Source organism: Salmo salar, chromosome ssa18 (assembly GCF_905237065.1).
Source record: "Salmo salar chromosome ssa18, Ssal_v3.1, whole genome shotgun sequence".
In the NCBI taxonomy this organism is placed as follows: domain Eukaryota; kingdom Metazoa; phylum Chordata; class Actinopteri; order Salmoniformes; family Salmonidae; genus Salmo; species Salmo salar.
In genome coordinates, this window is record NC_059459.1 from 35,440,441 (window position 1) to 35,453,484 (window position 13,044).

Sequence of the window (13,044 nt, forward strand, 5' to 3'; positions counted from 1 at the left end):
GTTAACCAACATTCTGTACTCTACTGCAGGCAGTGTGTAATTTACCCAGAGTACAGCAGGGTTAACCAACATTCTGTACTCTACTGCAGGCAGTGTGTAATTTACCCAGAGTACAGCAGGGTTCACCAACATTCTGTACTCTACTGCAGGCAGGCAGTGTGTAATTTACCCAGAGTACAGCAGGGTTCACCAACATTCTGTACTCTACTGCAGGCAGTGTGTAATTTACCCAGAGTACAGCAGGGTTCCCCAACATTCTGTACTCTACTGCAGGCAGGCAGTGTGTAATTTACCCAGAGTACAGCAGGGTTCACCAACATTCTGTACTCTACTGCAGGCAGTGTGTAATTTACCCAGAGTACAGCAGGGTTAACCAACATTCTGTACTCTACTGCAGGCAGGCAGTGTGTAATTTACCCAGAGTACAGCAGGGTTCACCAACATTCTGTACTCTACTGCAGGCAGGCAGTGTGTAATTTACCCAGAGTACAGCAGGGTTCACCAACATTCTGTACTCTACTGCAGGCAGTGTGTAATTTACCCAGAGTACAGCAGGGTTCACCAACATTCTGTACTCTACTGCAGGCAGTGTGTAATTTACCCAGAGTACAGCAGGGTTCACCAACATTCTGTACTCTACTGCAGGCAGTGTGTAATTTACCCAGAGTACAGCAGGGTTCACCAACATTCTGTACTCTACTGCAGGCAGGCAGTGTGTAATTTACCCAGAGTACAGCAGGGTTCACCAACATTCTGTACTCTACTGCAGGCAGTGTGTAATTTACCCAGAGTACAGCAGGGTTCACCAACATTCTGTACTCTACTGCAGGCAGGCAGTGTGTAATTTACCCAGAGTACAGCAGGGTTCACCAACATTCTGTACTCTACTGCAGGCAGTGTGTAATTTACCCAGAGTACAGCAGGGTTCACCAACATTCTGTACTCTACTGCAGGCAGTGTGTAATTTACCCAGAGTACAGCAGGGTTCACCAACATTCTGTACTCTACTGCAGGCAGGCAGTGTGTAATTTACCCAGAGTACAGCAGGGTTCACCAACATTCTGTACTCTACTGCAGGCAGTGTGTAATTTACCCAGAGTACAGCAGGGTTCACCAACATTCTGTACTCTACTGCAGGCAGGCAGTGTGTAATTTACCCAGAGTACAGCAGGGTTCACCAACATTCTGTACTCTACTGCAGGCAGTGTGTAATTTACCCAGAGTACAGCAGGGTTCACCAACATTCTGTACTCTACTGCAGGCAGGCAGTGTGTAATTTACCCAGAGTACAGCAGGGTTCACCAACATTCTGTACTCTACTGCAGGCAGGCAGTGTGTAATTTACCCAGAGTACAGCAGGGTTCACCAACATTCTGTACTCTACTGCAGGCAGTGTGTAATTTACCCAGAGTACAGCAGGGTTCACCAACATTCTGTACTCTACTGCAGGCAGTGTGTAATTTACCCAGAGTACAGCAGGGTTCACCAACATTCTGTACTCTACTGCAGGCAGTGTGTAATTTACCCAGAGTACAGCAGGGTTCACCAACATTCTGTACTCTACTGCAGGCAGTGTGTAAATTACCCAGAGTACAGCAGGGTTCACCAACATTCTGTACTCTACTGCAGGCAGTGTGTAAATTACCCAGAGTACAGCAGGGTTCACCAACATTCTGTACTCTACTGCAGGCAGTGTGTAAATTACCCAGAGTACAGCAGGGTTCACCAACATTCTGTACTCTACTGCAGGCAGTGTGTAAATTACCCAGAGTACAGCAGGGTTCACCAACATTCTGTACTCTACTGCAGGCAGGCAGTGTGTAATTTACCCAGAGTACAGCAGGGTTCACCAACATTCTGTACTCTACTGCAGGCAGTGTGTAATTTACCCAGAGTACAGCAGGGTTCACCAACATTCTGTACTCTACTGCAGGCAGTGTGTAATTTACCCAGAGTACAGCAGGGTTCCCCAACATTCTGTACTCTACTGCAGGCAGGCAGTGTGTAATTTACCCAGAGTACAGCAGGGTTCACCAACATTCTGTACTCTACTGCAGGCAGGCAGTGTGTAATTTACCCAGAGTACAGCAGGGTTCACCAACATTCTGTACTCTACTGCAGGCAGGCAGTGTGTAAATTACCCAGAGTACAGCAGGGTTCACCAACATTCTGTACTCTACTGCAGGCAGTGTGTAATTTACCCAGAGTACAGCAGGGTTCACCAACATTCTGTACTCTACTGCAGGCAGTGTGTAATTTACCCAGAGTACAGCAGGGTTCACCAACATTCTGTACTCTACTGCAGGCAGTGTGTAATTTACCCAGAGTACAGCAGGGTTCACCAACATTCTGTACTCTACTGCAGGCAGTGTGTAAATTACCCAGAGTACAGCAGGGTTCACCAACATTCTGTACTCTACTGCAGGCAGTGTGTAATTTACCCAGAGTACAGCAGGGTTCACCAACATTCTGTACTCTACTGCAGGCAGTGTGTAAATTACCCAGAGTACAGCAGGGTTCACCAACATTCTGTACTCTACTGCAGGCAGTGTGTAAATTACCCAGAGTACAGCAGGGTTCACCAACATTCTGTACTCTACTGCAGGCAGTGTGTAAATTACCCAGAGTACAGCAGGGTTCACCAACATTCTGTACTCTACTGCAGGCAGTGTGTAATTTACCCAGAGTACAGCAGGGTTCACCAACATTCTGTACTCTACTGCAGGCAGTGTGTAAATTACCCAGAGTACAGCAGGGTTCACCAACATTCTGTACTCTACTGCAGGCAGTGTGTAAATTACCCAGAGTACAGCAGGGTTCACCAACATTCTGTACTCTACTGCAGGCAGTGTGTAAATTACCCAGAGTACAGCAGGGTTCACCAACATTCTGTACTCTACTGCAGGCAGTGTGTAATTTACCCAGAGTACAGCAGGGTTCACCAACATTCTGTACTCTACTGCAGGCAGTGTGTAAATTACCCAGAGTACAGCAGGGTTCACCAACATTCTGTACTCTACTGCAGGCAGTGTGTAATTTACCCAGAGTACAGCAGGGTTCACCAACATTCTGTACTCTACTGCAGGCAGTGTGTAAATTACCCAGAGTACAGCAGGGTTCACCAACATTCTGTACTCTACTGCAGGCAGTGTGTAAATTACCCAGAGTACAGCAGGGTTCACCAACATTCTGTACTCTACTGCAGGCAGTGTGTAAATTACCCAGAGTACAGCAGGGTTCACCAACATTCTGTACTCTACTGCAGGCAGTGTGTAATTTACCCAGAGTACAGCAGGGTTCACCAACATTCTGTACTCTACTGCAGGCAGTGTGTAAATTACCCAGAGTACAGCAGGGTTCACCAACATTCTGTACTCTACTGCAGGCAGTGTGTAATTTACCCAGAGTACAGCAGGGTTCACCAACATTCTGTACTCTACTGCAGGCAGAGTGTAAATTACCCAGAGTACAGCAGGGTTCACCAACATTCTGTACTCTACTGCAGGCAGTGTGTAAATTACCCAGAGTACAGCAGGGTTCACCAACATTCTGTACTCTACTGCAGGCAGTGTGTAAATTACCCAGAGTACAGCAGGGTTCACCAACATTCTGTACTCTACTGCAGGCAGTGTGTAATTTACCCAGAGTACAGCAGGGTTCACCAACATTCTGTACTCTACTGCAGGCAGTGTGTAAATTACCCAGAGTACAGCAGGGTTCACCAACATTCTGTACTCTACTGCAGGCAGTGTGTAATTTACCCAGAGTACAGCAGGGTTCACCAACATTCTGTACTCTACTGCAGGCAGTGTGTAATTTACCCAGAGTACAGCAGGGTTCACCAACATTCTGTACTCTACTGCAGGCAGTGTGTAAATTACCCAGAGTACAGCAGGGTTCACCAACATTCTGTACTCTACTGCAGGCAGTGTGTAATTTACCCAGAGTACAGCAGGGTTCACCAACATTCTGTACTCTACTGCAGGCAGTGTGTAATTTACCCAGAGTACAGCAGGGTTCACCAACATTCTGTACTCTACTGCAGGCAGTGTGTAAATTACCCAGAGTACAGCAGGGTTCACCAACATTCTGTACTCTACTGCAGGCAGTGTGTAATTTACCCAGAGTACAGCAGGGTTCACCAACATTCTGTACTCTACTGCAGGCAGTGTGTAAATTACCCAGAGTACAGCAGGGTTCACCAACATTCTGTACTCTACTGCAGGCAGTGTGTAAATTACCCAGAGTACAGCAGGGTTCACCAACATTCTGTACTCTACTGCAGGCAGTGTGTAAATTACCCAGAGTACAGCAGGGTTCACCAACATTCTGTACTCTACTGCAGGCAGTGTGTAAATTACCCAGAGTACAGCAGGGTTCACCAACATTCTGTACTCTACTGCAGGCAGTGTGTAAATTACCCAGAGTACAGCAGGGTTCACCAACATTCTGTACTCTACTGCAGGCAGTGTGTAAATTACCCAGAGTACAGCAGGGTTCACCAACATTCTGTACTCTACTGCAGGCAGTGTGTAAATTACCCAGAGTACAGCAGGGTTCACCAACATTCTGTACTCTACTGCAGGCAGTGTGTAATTTACCCAGAGTACAGCAGGGTTCACCAACATTCTGTACTCTACTGCAGGCAGTGTGTAATTTACCCAGAGTACAGCAGGGTTCACCAACATTCTGTACTCTACTGCAGGCAGTGTGTAAATTACCCAGAGTACAGCAGGGTTCACCAACATTCTGTACTCTACTGCAGGCAGTGTGTAATTTACCCAGAGTACAGCAGGGTTAACCAACATTCTGTACTCTACTGCAGGCAGTGTGTAATTTACCCAGAGTACAGCAGGGTTCACCAATATTCTGTACTCTACTGCAGGCAGGCAGTGTGTAATTTACCCAGAGTACAGCAGGGTTAACCAACATTCTGTACTCTACTGCAGGCAGGCAGTGTGTAATTTACCCAGAGTACAGCAGGGTTCACCAACATTCTGTACTCTACTGCAGGCAGTGTGTAATTTACCCAGAGTACAGCAGGGTTCACCAACATTCTGTACTCTACTGCAGGCAGTGTGTAAATTACCCAGAGTACAGCAGGGTTCACCAACATTCTGTACTCTACTGCAGGCAGTGTGTAATTTACCCAGAGTACAGCAGGGTTCACCAACATTCTGTACTCTACTGCAGGCAGTGTGTAATTTACCCAGAGTACAGCAGGGTTCACCAACATTCTGTACTCTACTGCAGGCAGTGTGTAATTTACCCAGAGTACAGCAGGGTTCACCAACATTCTGTACTCTACTGCAGGCAGTGTGTAATTTACCCAGAGTACAGCAGGGTTCACCAACATTCTGTACTCTACTGCAGGCAGTGTGTAAATTACCCAGAGTACAGCAGGGTTCACCAACATTCTGTACTCTACTGCAGGCAGTGTGTAATTTACCCAGAGTACAGCAGGGTTCACCAACATTCTGTACTCTACTGCAGGCAGTGTGTAATTTACCCAGAGTACAGCAGGGTTCACCAACATTCTGTACTCTACTGCAGGCAGTGTGTAAATTACCCAGAGTACAGCAGGGTTCACCAACATTCTGTACTCTACTGCAGGCAGTGTGTAAATTACCCAGAGTACAGCAGGGTTCACCAACATTCTGTACTCTACTGCAGGCAGTGTGTAATTTACCCAGAGTACAGCAGGGTTAACCAACATTCTGTACTCTACTGCAGGCAGTGTGTAATTTACCCAGAGTACAGCAGGGTTCACCAATATTCTGTACTCTACTGCAGGCAGGCAGTGTGTAATTTACCCAGAGTACAGCAGGGTTCACCAACATTCTGTACTCTACTGCAGGCAGTGTGTAAATTACCCAGAGTACAGCAGGGTTCACCAACATTCTGTACTCTACTGCAGGCAGTGTGTAATTTACCCAGAGTACAGCAGGGTTAACCAACATTCTGTACTCTACTGCAGGCAGTGTGTAATTTACCCAGAGTACAGCAGGGTTCACCAATATTCTGTACTCTACTGCAGGCAGGCAGTGTGTAATTTACCCAGAGTACAGCAGGGTTAACCAACATTCTGTACTCTACTGCAGGCAGGCAGTGTGTAATTTACCCAGAGTACAGCAGGGTTCACCAACATTCTGTACTCTACTGCAGGCAGTGTGTAATTTACCCAGAGTACAGCAGGGTTCACCAACATTCTGTACTCTACTGCAGGCAGTGTGTAAATTACCCAGAGTACAGCAGGGTTCACCAACATTCTGTACTCTACTGCAGGCAGTGTGTAATTTACCCAGAGTACAGCAGGGTTCACCAACATTCTGCACTCTACTGCAGGCAGTGTGTAATTTACCCAGAGTACAGCAGGGTTCACCAACATTCTGTACTCTACTGCAGGCAGTGTGTAATTTACCCAGAGTACAGCAGGGTTCACCAACATTCTGTACTCTACTGCAGGCAGTGTGTAATTTACCCAGAGTACAGCAGGGTTCACCAACATTCTGTACTCTACTGCAGGCAGTGTGTAATTTACCCAGAGTACAGCAGGGTTCACCAACATTCTGTACTCTACTGCAGGCAGTGTGTAATTTACCCAGAGTACAGCAGGGTTCACCAACATTCTGTACTCTACTGCAGGCAGTGTGTAAATTACCCAGAGTACAGCAGGGTTCACCAACATTCTGTACTCTACTGCAGGCAGTGTGTAATTTACCCAGAGTACAGCAGGGTTCACCAACATTCTGTACTCTACTGCAGGCAGTGTGTAATTTACCCAGAGTACAGCAGGGTTCACCAACATTCTGTACTCTACTGCAGGCAGTGTGTAAATTACCCAGAGTACAGCAGGGTTCACCAACATTCTGTACTCTACTGCAGGCAGTGTGTAATTTACCCAGAGTACAGCAGGGTTCACCAACATTCTGTACTCTACTGCAGGCAGTGTGTAATTTACCCAGAGTACAGCAGGGTTCACCAACATTCTGTACTCTACTGCAGGCAGTGTGTAAATTACCCAGAGTACAGCAGGGTTCCCCCCAACTGGAGGCCGGCAGGTGTTTTTATTAGCCCCCCCAAGTTTCTAGGTAAAAAATAAAATACTTGAAAAAAATGTGCATGTTCATTGTTGAACATAGAAGACAACGAACACCAGGAAATAAATAGTCTCCAAGTGATTTACATTTTGGAACTCTGTTCCAGTATTCCCACGTGTAATAGAGAGACGTGATCATATGTTAGCTCGATTATAAAAGATGTTTCAGTCAAATATGATGTCTGTTTAGGGCTTCTTGTGGTCAATTTGAAGTCTACAAATGATCTGTAATTATGTTCCGACCCCCGACCAGCTGGCGGCTGAATCTAGTTGATGACCCCTGGTGTACAGTATAGATAAATAAGGAAGTTAAATCTAGTTGATGACCCCTGGTGTACAGTATAGATAAATAAGGAAGTTAAATCTAGTTGATGACCTCTGGTGTACAGTATAGATAAATAAGGAAGTTAAATCTAGTTGATGACCCCTGGTGTACAGTATAGATAAATAAGGAAGTTAAATCTAGTTGATGACCCCTGGTGTACAGTATAGATAAATAAGGAAGTTAAATCTAGTTGATGACCCCTGGTGTACAGTATAGAGAAATATTTAACTAGGCAAGTCAGTTAAGAACAAATTCTTATTTACAATGACAGCCTAGGAACAGTGGGTTAACTGCCTTGTCAGCTCGGGGATTTGATCTTGCAACCTTTAGGTTACTAGTCCAACACTCTAACCACTAGGCTACGCTGCCGCCCCAAGTTAAATCTAGTTGATTCCTGTGGTACAGTATAGAGAAATAAGGAAGTTAAAAGAGAGAGAGGAGGGAGACGGAGACGGAGAAAGAGAGTGGAAGAGAGCAGAATAGAGGGGGAAAGTCAAAATGGAGGAGAAGAGAGTCAAACCATTGATTTCTATCTAAATGACAAGACACCCTCCCCCTCTTCCTCCTCCCCCCTTCCTCCTCCCCCCTTCTTGTGTAAGAAGTGATTGCACGGTGCAGTAACCCCAGAGACAGACAGACAGACCATTGAAATATGACTGATAAGGACAATCAATAACAGGAGAATATTTTGAGTTTTTATCATCATGGCCTTTGAAAAGATCCATTATCAATGAATGAACACACTGCGCTGTGTGTGTGTGTGTGTTTTTGTGTGTAATGAGAAAAAGCAGAAGTAATTCCCCATGATATCTGATATGAGGCAGTGTGCTGCTGAGGGAGGACCAGGTTTAGGCGCCCCGAGCACTCACACGGATTATTCACAACGGTGAAGAGAGGTCTAACCATTGGAGTTCAAATTCCTCGTTGTATTCTATACAAATGACAACTGTGATTATAAAATCAGAAAGATCAGAAAATATTCCTTCTGTTTATTGTGATTCACATGGTTGCCATTTGACCTGGTGTTGATGTTGTGTTGATGTAGCTACATTACCTCTCTCCACTTGTTGATGTGACTACATTACCTCGCTCCTCTTGTTGTGACTACATTACCTTTCACCCTCCTATTTGTGTGGCTACATTACCTCTCTCCTCTGTGGCTATATTACCTCTCTCCTCTTGTTGTGGCTACATTACCTCTCTCCTCTTGTTGATGTGACTACATTACCTCTCTCTCTCCCTCTCTCCTCTTGTTGTAGCTACATTACCTCTCCCCTTGTTGATGTGACTATATTACCTCTCTCCGCTTGTTGTGGCTACATTACCTCTCTCTCTCCCGTTGTTGATGTGACTATATTACCTCTCTCCGCTTGTTGTGGCTACATTACCTCTCTCCTCTTGTTGTGGCTACATTACCTCTCTCTTGATGTGGCTATATTACCTCTCTCCACTTGTTTGTGGCTACATTACCTCTCTTCCCCCCTTTGTTGATGTGACTATATTATCTCTCTCCCCTTGCTGATGTGGCTACAATACCTCTCTCCTCTTGTTGATGTAGCTACATTACCTCTCTTTCCCCCCTTGTTGATGTGACTATATTACCTCTCTTTCCCCCCTTGTTGATGTGGCTACATTACCTCTCTCTCACCTTGTTGCCGTGACTACATTACCTCTCTCCCCTTGTTGCCGTGACTACATTACCTCTCCCCTTGTTGCCATGGCTACATGACCCCTCTCTCCCCTTGCTGATGTGGCTACATTACCTCTCTCTCCCCTTGTTGATGTGGCTACATTACCTCTCTCTCCCCTTGTTGTGGCTACATTTCCTCTCTCCGCTTGTTGTGGCTACATTACCTCTCTCCGCTTGTTGTGGCTACATTACCTCTCTCTCCCCTTGTTGATGTGACTACATTACCTCTCTCCTCTTGTTGTAGCTACGTCTCCTCTTGTTGTGGCTACATTACCTCTCTCTCCCTTGTTGATGTGACTACATTACCTCTCTCTCCCTTGTTGATGTGACTACATTACCTCTCTCTGCCTTGTTGATGTGACTACATTACCGGTCTCCTCTTGTTGTAGCTACATTACCTCTCTCTCTCCCCTTGTTGATGTGACTACATTACCTCTCTCCTCTTGTTGTAGCTACATTACCTCTCTACGTCTCACACATCTTTCTCTTTCTACTCCCCATACAGAAGTGTGGTACGGTTTTTGGGACCAGGGAGTGTGTGTGTGTGTGAAAGCCTATTTGTCAGGCCCCGTCTCGCAGCAAATTCCTCAATGGGTTGAGAGGAGGAACGAGAGAAGGGCTGAATGAAAGAAGGAAGACAGCTGTAAACAGGATTACATCATTGCAAGGCCTGGTCCATGAAACCACACACACATCTTACATGTGTCCCCTCACCCACACAGGCATTTATCACACACACACACACACACACTCACTCACTCACTCACTCACTCACTCACTCACTCACTCACTCACTCACTCACTCACTCACTCACTCACTCACTCACTCACTCACTCACTCACACACTCACACACTCACACACACACACACACACACACACACACACACACACACACACACACACACACACACACACGGCAGGTCGTCTATTTATGATACTATACCTCTCAGAGGTGACTTTCCCCCTACCCCTCCGCCCAATACTCTCTACCCCTCCGCCCAATACTCTCTACCCCTCCACCCCATACTCTCTACCCCTCCGCCCAATACTCTCTACCCCTCCGCCCCATACTCTCTACCCCTCCACCCCTCCACCCCATACTCTCTACCCCTCCGCCCAATACTCTCTACCCCTCCACCCCATACTCTCTACCCCTCCGCCCAATACTCTCTACCCCTCCGCCCAATACTCTCTACCCCTCCGCCCCATACCCTCTACCCCTCCACCCCATACTCTCTACCCCTCCGCCCAATACCCTCTACCCCTCCACCCCATACTCTCTACCCCTCCGCCCAATACTCTCTACCCCTCCGCCCCATACCCTCTACCCCTCCGCCCAATACCCTCTACCCCTCCGCCCAATACCCTCTACCCCTCCGCCCAATACCCTCTACCCCTCCACCCCATACTCTCTACCCCTCCACCCCATACCCTCTACCCCTCCGCCCAATACCCTCTACCCCTCCACCCCATACCCTCTACCCCTCCACCCCATACTCTCTACCCCTCCGCCCCATACCCTCTACCCCTCCGCCCCATACCCTCTACCCCTCCGCCCCATACTCTCTACCCCTCCGCCCCATACCCTCTACCCCTCCACCCCATACCCTCTACCCCTCCGCCCCATACTCTCTACCCCTCCGCCCCATACCCTCTAACCCTCCACCCCATACTCTCTACCCCTCCACCCCATACCCTCTACCCCTCCGCCCAATACTCTCTACCCCTCCGCCCAATACTCTCTACCCCTCCACCCCATACTCTCTACCCCTCCGCCCAATACTCTCTACCCCTCCGCCCAATACTCTCTACCCCTCCGCCCCATACCCTCTACCCCTCCACCCCATACTCTCTACCCCTCCACCCCATACTCTCTACCCCTCCGCCCAATACTCTCTACCCCTCCACCCCATACTCTCTACCCCTCCGCCCAATACTCTCTACCCCTCCGCCCAATACTCTCTACCCCTCCGCCCCATACCCTCTACCCCTCCACCCCATACTCTCTACCCCTCCGCCCAATACCCTCTACCCCTCCACCCCATACTCTCTACCCCTCCGCCCAATACTCTCTACCCCTCCGCCCCATACCCTCTACCCCTCCGCCCAATACCCTCTACCCCTCCGCCCAATACCCTCTACCCCTCCACCCCATACTCTCTACCCCTCCACCCCATACTCTCTACCCCTCCACCCCATACCCTCTACCCCTCCGCCCAATACCCTCTACCCCTCCACCCCATACCCTCTACCCCTCCACCCCATACTCTCTACCCCTCCGCCCCATACCCTCTACCCCTCCGCCCCATACCCTCTACCCCTCCGCCCCATACTCTCTACCCCTCTACCCCTCCGCCCCATACTCTCTACCCCTCCGCCCCATACCCTCTACCCCTCCGCCCCATACCCTCTACCCCTCCGCCCCATACCCTCTACCCCTCCGCCCCATACCCTCTACCCCTCCACCCCATACTCTCTACCCCTCCGCCCCATACCCTCTACCCCTCCGCCCCATACCCTCTACCCCTCCGCCCCATACTCTCTACCCCTCCGCCCCATACCCTCTAACCCTCCACCCCATACTCTCTACCCCTCCACCCCATACCCTCTACCCCTCCGCCCAATACCCTCTACCCCTCCACCCCATACCCTCTACCCCTCCACCCCATACTCTCTACCTCTCCGCCCCATACCCTCTACCCCTCCACCCCATACCCTCTACCCCTCCACCCCATACTCTCTACCCCTCCGCCCCATACTCTCTACCCCTCCGCCCCATACCCTCTACCCCTCCGCCCCATACCCTCTACCCCTCCGCCCCATACTCTCTACCCCTCCGCCCCATACCCTCTAACCCTCCACCCCATACCCTCTACCCCTCCGCCCCATACCCTCTACCCCTCCGCCCCATACCCTCTACCCCTCCACCCCATACCCTCTACCCCTCCACCCCATACTCTCTACCCCTCCGCCCCATACTCTCTACCCCTCCGCCCCATACCCTCTACCCCTCCGCCCCATACCCTCTACCTCTCCAACCCTCTAACCCTCTAATTGTGTATGCGGACAAAAGGCGAGCAAGACAAAACTCACTAACGGTCTTATTCCTCTACAGCACCAGTAATGGTGTTATTCCTCTACAGCACCAGTAACGGTGTTATTCCACTACAGCACCAGTAATGGTGTTATTCCTCTACAGCACCAGTAACGGTGTTATTCCACTACAGGACCAGTAATGGTGTTATTCCACTACAGGACCAGTAACGGTGTTATTCCACTACAGGACCAGTAACGGTCTTATTCCACTACAGGACCAGTAATGGTGTTATTCCTCTACAGCACCAGTAACGGTGTTATTCCACTACAGGACCAGTAATGGTGTTATTCCACTACAGGACCAGTAACGGTGTTATTCCACTACAGGACCAGTAACGGTCTTATTCCACTACAGGACCAGTAATGGTGTTATTCCACTACAGGACCAGTAATGGTGTTATTCCTCTACAGCACCAGTAACGGTGTTATTCCACTACAGGACCAGTAATGGTGTTATTCCACTACAGGACCAGTAACGGTGTTATTCCACTACAGGACCAGTAACGGTCTTATTCCACTACAGGACCAGTAATGGTGTTATTCCTCTACAGCACCAGTAACGGTGTTATTCCACTACAGGACCAGTAATGGTGTTATTCCACTACAGGACCAGTAACGGTGTTATTCCACTACAGGACCAGTAACGGTCTTATTCCACTACAGGACCAGTAATGGTGTTATTCCACTACAGGACCAGTAATGGTGTTATTCCTCTACAGGACCAGTAATGGTGTTATTCCACTACAGCACCAGTAACGGTGTTATTCCACTACAGGACCAGTAATGGTGTTATTCCACTACAGGACCAGTAACGGTGTTATTCCACTACAGG

General features: G+C 48.6%; 1 protein-coding gene across 1 annotated transcript in view; it reads right to left on the minus strand.

Annotated features, from left to right (window-relative positions):
• The window catches only part of LOC106577322 (EH domain-binding protein 1-like), a 429,232-nt gene that overhangs the window by 161,938 nt on the left and 254,250 nt on the right, over positions 1-13,044 (minus strand). The window lies entirely within an intron of this gene.